The sequence below is a fragment of the Anas platyrhynchos genome, chromosome 7 (genome assembly GCF_047663525.1).
Source record: "Anas platyrhynchos isolate ZD024472 breed Pekin duck chromosome 7, IASCAAS_PekinDuck_T2T, whole genome shotgun sequence".
Taxonomy (NCBI): domain Eukaryota; kingdom Metazoa; phylum Chordata; class Aves; order Anseriformes; family Anatidae; genus Anas; species Anas platyrhynchos.
In genome coordinates, this window is record NC_092593.1 from 29,504,321 (window position 1) to 29,518,105 (window position 13,785).

The 13,785-nt window shown below is 43.1% G+C and overlaps 1 long non-coding RNA gene and 1 other non-coding gene across 15 annotated transcripts in view; one reads left to right on the forward strand and one right to left on the reverse strand.

Annotated features, from left to right (window-relative positions):
- Positions 1-204: 204 nt before the first annotated feature.
- LOC110353247 (uncharacterized) overlaps positions 205-13,785 on the forward strand; it is a 54,622-nt gene continuing 41,041 nt past the window's right edge. For 3 of the 14 annotated variants that reach the window (XR_011810742.1, XR_011810744.1, XR_011810733.1), the window contains exons 1-5: positions 211-339; positions 8,086-8,196; positions 8,616-8,739; positions 9,769-10,527; positions 12,163-12,481. This is a non-coding gene — a long non-coding RNA (uncharacterized lncRNA). The other 11 variants (XR_011810734.1, XR_011810736.1, XR_002403512.4 and 8 more) reach the window with 11 other exon arrangements.
- Positions 4,468-4,539, reverse strand: TRNAM-CAU (transfer RNA methionine (anticodon CAU)). The gene has a single exon. It is a non-coding gene; the product is annotated as a tRNA-Met (tRNA).

A 13,785-nucleotide genomic window follows, 5' to 3' on the forward strand; every position in this document is an offset into this window, starting at 1 on the left:
ATGTCTCCCAGTAGAATATGTATTATTATTTTTTTTAACTTAATTGAGTTAATCCTTGTTTGTTTACCTTCTTGATTATATTAACCAGCAAGGTAGTGATTAAAGGCAGGAGTGTAGCTCATGCTAATTACCCTTAAACCCTCCCCCCGAACCTGTTTCTTTTTAGTGAGAGATGATTACAATAAACACACCTGCACTATTTTACAAGGAGGCTTGGCCCTGGCTGGGCTTTCTAAGCTGCTGGGAAAAGCCAGAACCCAACCCTACTCACAAGAGAGCTCACGCAAAGCTCTTATGTTGGATATGGGTGTATGGTGGCTGAGCAAGGAGAGAATTGGGGTGAGAGATTTATTATTTTTGGGTCCCCACACCACTGGGGAAAGCATGCTCTGCCTTTGCTACAGAGCACCAGGCAGATGAAAATCTGCAATCTGGAAAGAGAGGCTGACAGAAAGTGATTAAATGCTACAGTTAAGCTCCCCGTCTTCCTCAGTGTGGGTAAAACTGCTTATTTGTGTGTATGTGTGTGTTTGCATTAGGATCTGCTCTGGGCATGGTGATCAGCATCGACTGACTCAGAAAGAATCTGTTTTGGTGTTTGCCTGAACCAGCACAAACTGCTGGTTTATACCTGGTCAGGAGCTGCTGTCTTCTTGACTCTCATAAAACTAAGTTTTCTTGCTGTGTGCTCAGTTTAGGGTGATACACGGTGGATTTAGACAAATAAAGGCAAAAGTTAATTCAGTGCAGCAGAATGGTTGGGAGAGATAACATCTTATATTCCTGCTGTTTAATTAAAACCAGGTTTTTATTTGCTATACCTTTTAATTAAAGAGGAACAAGATATTTGCCCTTCTAAGGCATCTGTTTGAGTTTATGAAATCTATTTTTTGTTGTTGTTGCTTTTCTTTTTAGTTTAGGATTCAAATATGCTGAACCATTCTACCACAGTTTTTACCGAAAGAAGGTTAGAGAGTTTTCTCCTCAACTCTGGAGGCAGGGAGACAGCCACAACCATGAAATTCCCTCCTGGATTTAAGCTGATCTGCTCTCAGAGCAGGAAAAAAGCTTTCCCTGCAGCTGTGAACTTCTGCTAGCAATAAGTAGCAAGGTAACAGAAATTAGACAAAGAAAAGGGGGGGAAAGAGTTCAAGTAACCCAAAAATCACTTCTATCACTGATTATTCCGGGTTTTAAATTTACTTAAGTAGCTAGGGTAATGTAAAAACATATTTATTTTGCATTCATGTGCTAGTGTGAAGAACTAAAGCAAATTCCCTGAATAGTTTTTAATGTAACTTTCTATGTACTACTTATTAATTTGAAAAGATCAGTATTTATATTAATTAGGAATTTGGTCTCACTCCTTAAAATTTGTGCTAATTGCTTTCAGAAAAGAAGGCACGGGACTTTTCCTTAGGTAATGTTTAATTTTATGAGCTCTCTCAATAGGTAAGGATAACACATTTTAATATCTTCACCTTGGTTATTTTGATTACTGCACGCTTCACTTGAACGTTCCAAGATCAAATTATTTTGTTAGGGCACAGTTCCTTCTTTATTTAAGATACCTTGAATATTATTAATTTCTAACTTTTTTTTATCAGCAAAACTTTAAAGGATTTCCCAGCTTCTCCCACTGATTAAATTTCACAGTTTTATAGGATTGTTAAGTTACTATTGATTTTAACATTATTAATTCAATTCACCGGGAAGATACCCATCGCGTATTACTTTCATTTTGTGAAGCAGTTCAGTTTCAGTGTTGGCTCAGAGTCGCGTGTTTTGCTGATGTTTTACCCCATCGAGAATAACTTGGCTGTTGAAGAGCTATGCTGGGATCAGTTCATGAAGATGTAAGAGTCGGTAGAAGAATATAATGTGGAAAAGGAAAATAAAGTTATTGAAAGACCTTTTCTGGTTTTTGTTTAGTTAGAGGATTTTTCCCCCCTGGAAGCAGATCCATCATTCTGCTAGGGCAGTGTAATATTTCTAAGCCTCAAGTTTTTTGTACTGTCATTATGCTGCAGAAATCCTAGCCCTGGTGACGGAAGGAGAGTTGGATAGTGCCTGCTGGAAACTTATTGATAGTCTGGAATTACCTTCCTGGAAGCGGTTGATTTAAGACTGTGGCATGTATTTCAATAGCTGAAGGGAAAATTGATAAGCTACTCAGCATAAGGTGTCGATCCATCAAACTCTCCTTTCTCATGGCGCAATCATCCCACTGCAGCCAGCTCAGCTTAAGCACATGCATACATTTAAGCGCACGTTTCACTAATTTTCCTGGCCTGTTAGAATGGGATTGTGAAAATGCTGCGAACCAGCCTGCTAGGTGGGCAAAGTCTGTGCAAAGGTTCCCAGTAGCTAGGAAAGTCTGCATCGCATTTACCTTGCTGCTGCAAGCTTGTGTTGCTATATCACCCGAGGCTCTTAAATACAGTGATGACTTCTGGGTAGGTTGCTTTGCACCTCCACATAAGGAGGAAAATACTGGATGAGGGAAATTAGTGTGGTATTCAAGTACCTGATGTGATTTAGACAGCATGAGGAGAGAAGCACTTGCAGTAGGGTGTGTGTGTGGAGCAACAAGTAAAGCAAAAACCTTGGGAATCACGGGGCTGAAATACAGGTATCTGAATAACGAGAGAATTTGATGTTTGTTGAAAACCAGGTCTCAGATTAGCTCACTGGCTGGGTCTAGTGCTATAACATCCAATAATTGTGGCTACAGTTCATATAACTTTATTGTCCTCCAGAGAACTGCGTAAATGTTAGCTTGGGAAATCTCTCCTGCACGCTCAAACAGGATGTGTATGTGCATGCATGCCTGCGTGCAGCTCAGCATAGAGGGTATTGGGATCAGGTTCCCCTCTGAGGAGCTTTGTGGCAATTTAGCAGAAGTCCCTTTTTGGAAATCACAGCTTAAATCTCGTTCCAATCTAAGAAATGTTTTTTTGATAAGCTTCATCTGTGAGTTACTTGTTGCTGGAGCGGCTGGTGAGAGGAAACCTGTAGGGCACTGAAACACTGTGAGAACACCTCCATGAGGTAGAGACCATCAGGCTGGTGTTGTTTTGTGACTGATAGTAATTGCTGGTCTCTGTACATGAATTTTTATTACTCCCAATTCTCCTATCCTACATTTCTAAGAGATAGGGATACATGCACCCGTACTTATGTGCACTCCAAGTAGCCCAACCTGTTGTTGCCCTTCATGTTATTTTGCTCTATTTTCACTTGTGTATAGTGAGAACTGCCTGGGCGAAAATTTTCCATACTCGGTGTCTGCCCCAGCTTGATTACTTTTGGAAAGTCTTTCTCAGGAGATGGCTTAGCCATTAGCAAGGCTGAAAGAGGAGTCTCACTGCAGCACAGGCAGCCTCCAGGATGAGTGCAGGGTGCACAGGGAATGCCATGCTGCTTGCCAGGGGCATACAAGATCAGTGGATGCTCTGTCTGTGAGCTCTGTGTGCCAATTCATGTCATCTTACATCCCCAGAGTGCTACACCAATATTTATCAGCACTCAGACATTGCATTATGAAGCTGAATAACGCTTCAGGCTCTTTCTCTCTGCAAGGTGTGCAAACAAGGAACTGGGAAGATGGCAGAAAGATGCATATAAATTACATCAAAAATATAAAACACATGGGATTTGGTTGAAGTGGAATACAAAGCGTAGTCTAATTGCAGAGATAAATAGCTATGCATACACTTGTCTGTCTGCGTTGTTCTGTTCCCTGCTGAGCTGGAGCAGGGATGCTCGTAGAAACCATCCTCTGCTTCTCCTGGAAACGCAAGATTTTAAGCCTGTACCACGAGAGGGCAGTGCCTGCAGCTGGATTTCCCTCTACTCGAACACCTCCCAGTGTAAGATAGCTGAGTGCTAGTGCAAAACGCAATCTGATTTTATTTCCACCTTTCCCTTGTGTGGCAAGAAGTTATCTTTGAGACTGGAACCCCTTTGGCTCTGGTGCCTCCCTCAACATATGCACATGGACTTAAGCAAACAGATAGGGTGGGAGTCATCTAAAATTAGACACAGCAATCGTAACAGCACTTTGTTCCCACAAAAGGAGCTGATGTGGCCTGGGACTCTTTCTGAAGGCCAGAGCTTGCTTATTACCCCTATGGCTCCAGCCTCTGCCCATCCTTGTGGCCTCCTCTGGCCCCACTCCCACAGCCCCACGTCCTCCTGAGGCTGCGGGGGGGGGGGGGGGGGGGGGTCTCACAGAGCAGAAGGGGAGAATCCCCTCCCTCGCCCTGCTGCCTGTGCTTGTGTGGGTGCAGTCCAAGACACCATCAGCTTTCTGGGCTGCAAGCGCGCATTGCTGGCTCACATCCAAATTTTTACCCACCAGTACTCACAAGTCCTTCTTTGCAGGGCTGCTCTCAACCAGTTTGTAAAATCATTTTGGTTGGAAAAGACCTCAGAGTTTATCACATGCAGAAAGAGAAAACATTATAGCAGAGGATGGTTTCGATCCATCGACCTCTGGGTTATGGGCCCAGCACGCTTCCGCTGCGCCACTCTGCTCCTTGTATAGATTAAAACTGGGTGTTGCTCTACTGAAGATCTAAGACCACGCACTTGACCTTGAACTTGATCCCTCAAGACTAGCAAGAACCCCCTGGTTGTCATCCTTTCCTTCTAGCATATCAACTGCACCACTTAGCTTGGTGCAATCGGCACACCTGCTGAGGGTGCACTCCATCCCGCTGTCTATGCCATTCTTGAAGGTATTAAATAGTATTTGGTCCCCTGAGGGACACCACTTCTTACTGGTTTCTTCTTGGGTTTTGAGACACTGGCTGTAACTGTTTGGATGCTGCCATCTAGCCAATTTCTTATCCGTCTAACAGTTCTCAAATGCATGCCTCTAGTTTTGAGACAAAAATGTTGTGGGTGACTGTATCAAAGGCCTTACAGAAGTCTAGGTGGATGAAAACAGAAGTTTTTCCCCTGTCTACTGATGCAGTCAGTCCATTTTGAAAGGCATCTAGATCGGTCAGGAATGATTTGCCCTTGGTGCAGCCATGTCAGCTGTCTAATAACCTCCCTGTCTTCCATATGCTTTGACATAACTTCCAGAAGGATCCATTCTGTGATCTTACCAGGCACTGAGGTGAAGCCAACTAGTCAGTTGATTCTGGGTCTTCCCTACCTCTCTTTTAAGAAATGGGTGTGACATTCCCTTTTCTCCCATCACTGAGGCCTTCACCTGCCTGCCATGACTTTTCAAATGTGATGATAGTGGCTTAGCAACTGCACCTGCCAATGCTCTCAGGGCCCTGGGATGCACCTAGTTGGGTCCCATGGACTTTTGTATGTTCAGGTTCTTCAGGTGCTCTCAAAACTGATCTTCTCTTGTGATGGTAGGGACTTTATTCCCCTGGTTTCTGCCTGGAGGTTCAGGGACTTAGGAGATGTGGGAAGATATATTAAATTTCCTCCTGAAAGCCGCTACCATTGCCTGTTTGCCTTGATTCCTACCTGTGCAAACTGATTATCTGACTCCAAGGAATTCCTGCATGCAGACTCAAAGGTAGTGCAAACCAAGGAGCTGAATCTGTCTGGGCTGCTCTATGGCTGTGCAAAGGGAACAGGCTCCTTGCCTCCCTGCCAAAGTCTGACAAAGAAAAAAAAAACTCATTGAGCAGTTGAGCTATTTCTTCATGCTAAGATATTTCTGCCTATTAGGACCATGAATGTCTTTGTAACAGGGCTCTTGGAAATGAAGCTTGCTACTGTGGGTCAGTGGCAAAAAAAAAAAAAAAAAAAAAAAGGAATAAACTTTCTCTTCATCCCCAGTCTGTCCTTTGAAGAAACTACCAACGTCTTCTCAAAAGAATCTGTTTCACAATGGAGATGTGATTTCTTTTGTTCTAGGGTTTCCTAGATGACAAAGAACCATGGTATATTGTTTCAGAAAGGGTGGATAGTTTAGTTCTGGAGGAAGGAAGGTGTAACAAATTACTCTCATTTTTCTTGGCAAGAACCCAGGTGAGCTGGAAACTGGACTCTATTTCAAGCAAGAAATCCTCAAGCTGTTTATGGGCCCCCAAGCCAGTCCTTAGCGGTTGCCATATGAGGGTACCATCCTTCTGCACTTCCTGGCTTCCTTCCATAGGAGCTTTGGCCATTAAATTCCTGATGAGAGGATCCTGCTGCTTCACAGAGGACAAAGAAAATGCAGAGCTGACCTGTGCTGTGTTGAAAAAGAAGAGCAGCTGAAAAGACCAGGAAGGTGAAGCCTGATTCCCAGCCCAGGAAAATCATTGAGAGCTGCTATGAAAGTCAATGTGATCCTCTGAGAACCTTCTGGTGGTCTGAGGAGCCTCGAGTAGGCTTCATCTTCGTAATGTCATATTAAAATCTTGAGCTGTGCTGGGTGTAACCTGCTGTGTATGGGCTGTTGTAGAATTAGGTTTTGTGTGTATGTTAAGGTCTGTATAATTTATGGGAATACTATAGTCATTGTTTCTGGGATAAAACTTCAGGGTCTAGAAGGTGAGATGAAGAAATAATAATATTTTTTAAAACGAGGGTGAATATCGAAAATAGACACTGCTGCCAGTCAAACCTCTTGCCTGGAGACCAGAAAACTGGTCAAACTGTCATCAAGTATGACACAACTGGCAGGAAAGAAGCTGAGTGGACATGGAGCATATGACTGCACACAGCAGTTACTCAGGATTGAGGTGGAGTGTAAATGTAGTGCACAGAAATCAGTTCCAGAAACCAGCCCAGTTCCCCCTGGGGTTTCCTGCCTTATAGTCTACTTCCAGAAGCTTAAGTTCATTCAGGAAAAGGCAGGCATATTTCAGAATAAATGTGCCCAGACATGGAACTATGGGCACAGCTGGGGCAGCCTGAGACGGGGCCTCGCTGCCCTCTGAGTGACAAATTTCTTCCTCAAACCTGATCTAAATCTATCCTCTTTTGATTTAAAGCCATTACCCCTTGTCCTACCACTACACTCCCTGATGAAGAGTCCCTCCTCATCTTTAATGTAGGTCCCCTTTAAATGCTGGAAGTCTGCTAAAAGGTCTCAGAGGTTTCTCTACTCTAGGCTAAATAACCCCAAATTTCTCAGCCTGTCTTTGTAGGAAGTTGCTCCAGCCCTCTCATTTGCTTTTAACTATCTCAGATAAATGGATTTGGCTGAATCAGTGACATATCAGAAGCTGCTCTGATGGCATGATGTATTTCCCAGTTTAGCAGCTGCTTGCATCCATCTGATTTAACAGGACATTACCCAAGAACCATCCTTTGGCTGATGTGTCATCTCTAAAAGGCTGCCATGCTCAGGATAGCTCAGGGAGGGCAGAGAAAGTCTGTCCCCTCCAGCCAGCATAAATCAAATGTGGCTGCACTGAAGGCCATGGAGTGATGTGGGTGTCAAACCAGAGTGTGCATGAGGAGAAACAGCTTCATCAGTCTTAATGGTGGCAATAAATGTATTGACTCCTACTTACTGGCTCAAGAGCCCAGGATTAGAGTTTTAACTCCCGAAAGGAACATTTTTATTTCTGGTTTTGACTTCAACCCAAACCCCCGTCTTTACATATCCTGCCTCGGGATTTATTGGCCACGGTTTTTCCGAGCTTAGAGTCATCATCAAATTCCAGCAGCCTGTTCCTCAAAGTCATGCCCTGTGCAAGGATTCCTTGACAGCAGCAGTGATAGGTGGGAGTGCCTCTGCAGCAGGGCATTCCTCAGAGCCTGCCAGCGTGCAGACCACAGCCCAGCTGCACTCAAACGTCTGGCACGTCCTGCAGGAGCTCAGTGGTGTTGCTGATGGAGCCGTGCTGCAGGAAGCTCCGCTGGTGTTTCTGTTGTTCTTAGTATTGCTGCTTGAGCATGGGGCATTGGGGTGGGAGTATGCATGTCAGAGGAGGGCTTCAGCTTTAGCTGACACCTAGAGCTGAAGCCTTCCTTAGCTGGAGTCCCCATGCTGAGAAAAATCATTCTGTTCCAGGGCAGTTCTTCCTACTTTGGTACTAATGCAATCTCCAGATTGGTTGTCCTTCCACAGCGAGCAGATCACAAACCTGATAAATTGCCTGATCACCTTTATAGGAGTGTGCTTTCCCAATGCTACTGTACCCACCAGCTTGCTTCAGAAGAGCCATTAACCAAGTTTTCTAGGTTGGAACAAAGAGCAAACAAGCAAACTTTGGTTTGCACTAGGTGAGTACAGAAAATGTTTATTTGTTTCATAGCATGGTGCTATTATCTTGTAAGCACTGCGGACCTCTGAGTGGCACAGTACTAAGGAAGCAGCACAGAGAGTTCAGCCTGCGATACCATTAAAATGGGGGATATCTGGAGCCAGGGTTTTTGGAGACCCAAATTAAGCCTGGTGGTGAAGTACCTTGCACAGTGGGTGCATTCCCATTTGGAGTCTATTCCACCTCTAGCCACAACAGTGCTAGAGAGGTGGTTACTACAACGTGCTGGCTATAATGTGTGACCTGTGGGGTCCCCAGCAGTGCTGCCTGAAAGCATCTGGGGTGGATGAGTCTCAGGTCTCTTACAGATGGTAATCAGTAAGGATCTCAGAGAAATACACATCCCGGTGAAGACTTGGCCTGTCTCATTTCCTTTAGATCCCAGGCAGGCTCTTGGGGATCCTCTACACAAGGACCGGGCTATCACTGACCTCTTAACCTGTGACATCGTGTCACCTTCAGAGACATTTGTGTCCCCAGAGGCTCAGCATTGCCAGAGCAGGTAAGAAGGAGGGAGAGCAGTGACCTGCTCTGGGGCCGTCACATTTACTTTCCTAGAAAATAAATAAGAAAATAAATAAATGAACAGCCTCATGCTTCAGTATCCCTGACAGGCAACCCTAGGTTGTATTGTCTTCCTGCCCTTTTAACATGAGTACAGAGGTTAGCATTGAGGATTTGTAGGCCAGGAGGAGGGCAGTTGGGAGAGCTGAGCTCCTACACCCATCGTTTGCCCCACCAGTCTTGTATGGGGGCCCTCAAAGAGCTTTTTTTTTTTTTTTTTTTTTAGGCACCAACTACTGTAAAAATCATCCCAATGTCATAAGTGGGTGAAAAAGTAAAGAAAGTTAAAAGTTTGAGATGAAATGTTTTCTTTTTCTGAGTCGGCTGAAATATCTTGTTGCATCTGAGATTAAATTGCTCCTTTTGTTTTAATGGAAAAATTGAGAAGGTAAAAAGGTTCTTTCCAGTTTTCCCCTCAAAGGCCTCTCTCTATATTTGCTTCTCCCCAAAACTATTAGAGTTCAGCCAGAGCAAAGACACACTTTCTGACATAGCTTAGCAGAGATAATGGCTATATGGAGAACTAATCAGTGTGCTAAAACAAGTACATTCATTTTATCTGGATCTAGCATTTCACTTGTTAAGAAATATCAAGTAAAGTACATTAAGACTGAGTGCAGTATCAGGGTATTACAGAAGTACAGTGTACAAGATGCATGATGTACAATGGCTCTTCTTTACTGACAAATTGATTCAGAGCCTTTGCAATGTAGGAGTGACAGGAAAAAATGTATTCAACAGATGAGCACAATGTTAGCTTTAGAGCACACTCAGGTAGTATGAGAGAGTTATCACAGAAAATGGAGAAACAGCTATAGGCTTTTCATCATGGTTTTATTTTTACTAATATGAAAAGCTTAATTATTACCATGGGCTGCAGAATAAGACAGCTATTCTGTGGAAACAACTGTTTGGTAATCACTTGCCAAGTGTGAACACATTGCTTTGCCTCTCTGTTTTGTTTCAGCAGGAAAGTGGGGCACATCTTGCGTTGGAAGCATTTAGCAGAGCCTTCCCGATTGTTCTTGGAGCGACATCAGGTAGCTGGCACATCCTTAAAAAAATCACAAATCAGAAGGGAGAAGTGGTTTTGTGAAAAATGCCAAAAGCTAGCTGCTGTCTTTGTGTGATCAATCAGGATGAATTATATGTGTGAGGGGCATAGAGGAGATGGTTCCCAAGTGCTAGCAGTCATAGGCTATTTGTAGCCAAAATTGTTTGAACTCAGACGTCCCAAAGTCGTCATATAGGGAGGTAGACATGAGAAGTTTTGGAAAGAAATTCTGTCTCTCACCTCCTGGAAAGCTTGCCTTTCATGTTCTCTGTGCTCTACATCACTGACAACTTTTACACGTATTGCTCTGGACATCTTCAGCCAAACAAAAGGCTACAGTGAATGGTGCTTAGCTTATTCTTGTGATCAGGGATGGGTTTTCCCATGCACTGGAAATGTAGTTTGGACATTGCTCTCACTCAATGGAACAGCAATCTCAAAATGTTAGTGTGATTGTAATGACACTGATTTTTAATGGTTGTTTTTTGTTGTTGTTGTTGTTTTGTTTGTTGTTGTTGTTGTTTTTCCACTTTCAGACAAGAGTAGTACATAAGTGTGTGAGAAACCAGAAGAAAGAGAAGCAGAAGGCCCTAAACAACAACAAGTTAACACCATGAGAGTCTGGATGCTGGACATGCAGAAAGAAAGTGATCAGTGACAGTCAATGAAGTGGTAAGTGCCATGCTTTTGCTTGCAGTACTGAGAATTTAACAGCTGGTACCCAGCAGTTGGGTCATCAGATTAGCAATACACTGCCTTCAGAGATCTCTCTTTTGGGTAGCTCTTAATCCCACTTTACCCAAGACAGGCGGGCTGTCAGATCTACACAGAATAGAAGGAAGAAAGGAAAACAAAGTAAGAACATACCACATTAATTTAAAAACATTTTAAAACATTTCAATTAGAATTTAACAAGTCACCTATTCAGCCACACCAGAAAAGCAGCTTCATTCATTAAGATGTTTCCCAGTGGAGCTTTTCAGAAACATTAGTTACCTAGAAGCCTTACAAAGACGTGATAACTATGAGAGGCATTTGTGTCATTCTAAAACAACTTATTTATCTATTAAAGGTGGATGCAGCTGTAAAATAAAATACAAAAGTTCTCAGCACTCAAGAGAGTTGTGATCAGTGGTATATCAGGATTTATTTTCCCAGATATGTAGCTAATGGAAATTAACAGGGAAAGAGAAAAGACTAAATTAACTTTTCCTGTTTTTTCCATTCAGGCTCTGTCCTTTTGACATTTCCACGTGTAACGAAAGGGGATTTTTCTTTTGCAATGACTTTCCTCTAAATATGCTACACTTTTTGAAGGCTGATACACTTCAAGGCTGAATTCCAAAAAGTGACAAAATCCAAAGGAAATTAAACTGCAAAGGGACGGAGTTAGAAAGGTTAATTACCTTATAATGCAAAGTGCCAAGAACTACTGAAAATCCCCCTCGGCTCCTCCCTGCACTGCTAAGTAACCCAAGCCTTTTAAAGACCTGTTGCTTCCACACTGAGACTTGAGGCCCCTTGATACTCGGGCACTTGGGCAATTTCCCATCTTCACTACATAGTGGACTGGTGAAGTGACATAAGCTGGTAGAAGCAAGCACAAAGTTCAAAACCCTTGTAAATCAAGATTAATTACGAGCCAAACAGAGAACAGAGTAATAGTCCTTCGCTTTAATATATAAATAATTATGTAAGAATATAAATTGCATATAGGCATTCACTCCCTTATACTTCAAAACAAATCTGAAATTAGAGAGCACATTCTCATGTAGCTTCTCAGTGTTTAACTGTAACACTGTATCTCAGAGATACCCTTGATTACTTGAACATATGTATTTTAATAAATTAGATTCTGTTTATGCTCAAAGCCATGTGTTTTTCTCAGTCAGGTACAAGCTAAAGAAAACCTCTAAAGAAATCAAAGAAAATATCTAGATGTTCCATAAGGTGACATTATAAAGGAACAGCTCTGCAGAGAAAAACAACAAGTCTAAAAATGTGTTCTGAGAATAAACAAAATCTTTAATCTGGTTTGAAAAGGGAACCATTCCCACAAGTTTAGCAAGTTCACTTTTAAGGAAAAGATCCTTAAATGAGAGTTAGAGGCAAAGTTTAGATTTATTTGTTTTTTAATTGCAACAGCTATTTACCTACACTCTGGAAGGTAAGTTGTACATCATCAGAGTCATTTGAATGTGACAAGTGGTGTTCAAAAGCTATTTGATTCACTCTCACTGGCAACCCAAAGTATTGCTGTGATCCCTGAAAATAAAATAATTTTTTCTCTCACCGCTTGTATTCCAGGTTGCCTGGTGGTGGCTTTGCAAACCATTCCTGAGGCACCCCTCCACGTAGGATTTGGGATCGCATCCGGATAGCAGGATCTCCCCAAGGAGAGCGATGTAGGCGATGGCCAAGCGGAGTGTGTCAATCTTGGATAGGCGCTTCTCATAGGGGAAAGTCGGAACGTGGCACCTGAGCTCGTCGAAGGCCGAGTTGATGTTGAGCATCCTCTTCCTCTCACGGACGTTTGCGGCACGGCGGTGGAGGCTGGCGGGGGGAGGCCGGGAGCTGTCCGCTTCAGCACCCCCCGTAGCTCCGGCTGCCGCGCTCAGCAGGACAGGTGGGCCAACGGGGACTAAGGGTGGGGGGGTAGGAGAGGGCCAAGGGCATGAAGGGTCCTCCAGGGAGCAGTAGTCCAGCAGGAGGTCATCCAGTTGGAGCTCAATGTTGGGATCCTGGTCCCAGAAGAGGAAGTCAGGAGTGGAGTCTTCCTGATCAAAGCTGTAGCGAGGTTCTTCCATCCTTGCATCCACCAGTCTGAGGCAAGTTAATGAATATGTTTCAGGCTTCTGACTAACTTAGCTGTTAGGAAAATGAGGTTCTGATTTCATTAATTCCCACTCCTCAAAACTGTCAGGGGCAGAGAGTCCTGGCTGTGTCCTTGAAGAAGACTACTGCAAAAGTTTCCCCAGTTGTAAATCCAAGTGAGACTCACCATTTAAATACTTCTTGGCTCCTGAGCAGGGGAAGGATCCTATTCTTTTTCACTTAAAACTAAATAGCACACGTGCTTCTCTTTTTATTAGCTGTTGACTATAAAAGAATATGAATGAATGTAACAAAAGATTACAATTTTTCAATTGCCCTTCTCCTCGAAAAACCATTGAAGTAATTATTGAGTTTGTCCACAAGTTCAGTCTCTCCACCTACTATTTAGAGTAGGATTTGTGCTGGGACTTTGTTGTAATTGTTATTGGTTTTGGTAAGCAGTGACTGGATACAGAAACAAAATACAGTCCTTTATCTTTCTGGTTAAGTGTTAATAGCCACACATTCTCCCATAGCTGGACAAACAAAACCCTATTATAATGTTGTCAGAAACACACGATTCTGCCCTCTTTGGCAGCAGAAGCCAGTTGCATATTCCACACTTCTAGTGGGAGAGCAGTTGGGATAAAGACATGTGATGCTGCGTTAAAACGGAGCACAGTGGTACCTCGCTTTGTGTAAACCAGCACTGCCACATTTGCTGCATTTTCTGATTCACACTTAAATTATACAGCATATGGGTGATGTGGGTATTTAGTGCTCTGTCTCAGACCATACTAAGTACTGGAAAATTGCAGCACCTGTAATAATCATGATGGGTGCAGTCCTAAAATGGTTGAACAGGTGAGTCACATCTTGAGAAGTGCTGGAAACCAGGACAGTAGCAATTGTCCAGCATGACAGTTTGTGGCTTTTCCCCTGTGACACTGGACAAAGGGGGTCAAAGGTGTTAAGCACAGCCAGAATTGTAAAGCAAGTGTGCAATACAAGTGAGTGACTCCGTCTCCTTGATTTCTTCAATACTTAACCCAATATTTCAATTCATTCAGAAGTAATCTCAATGATATCTTAAATAAATGGAATAGAAATATGTTT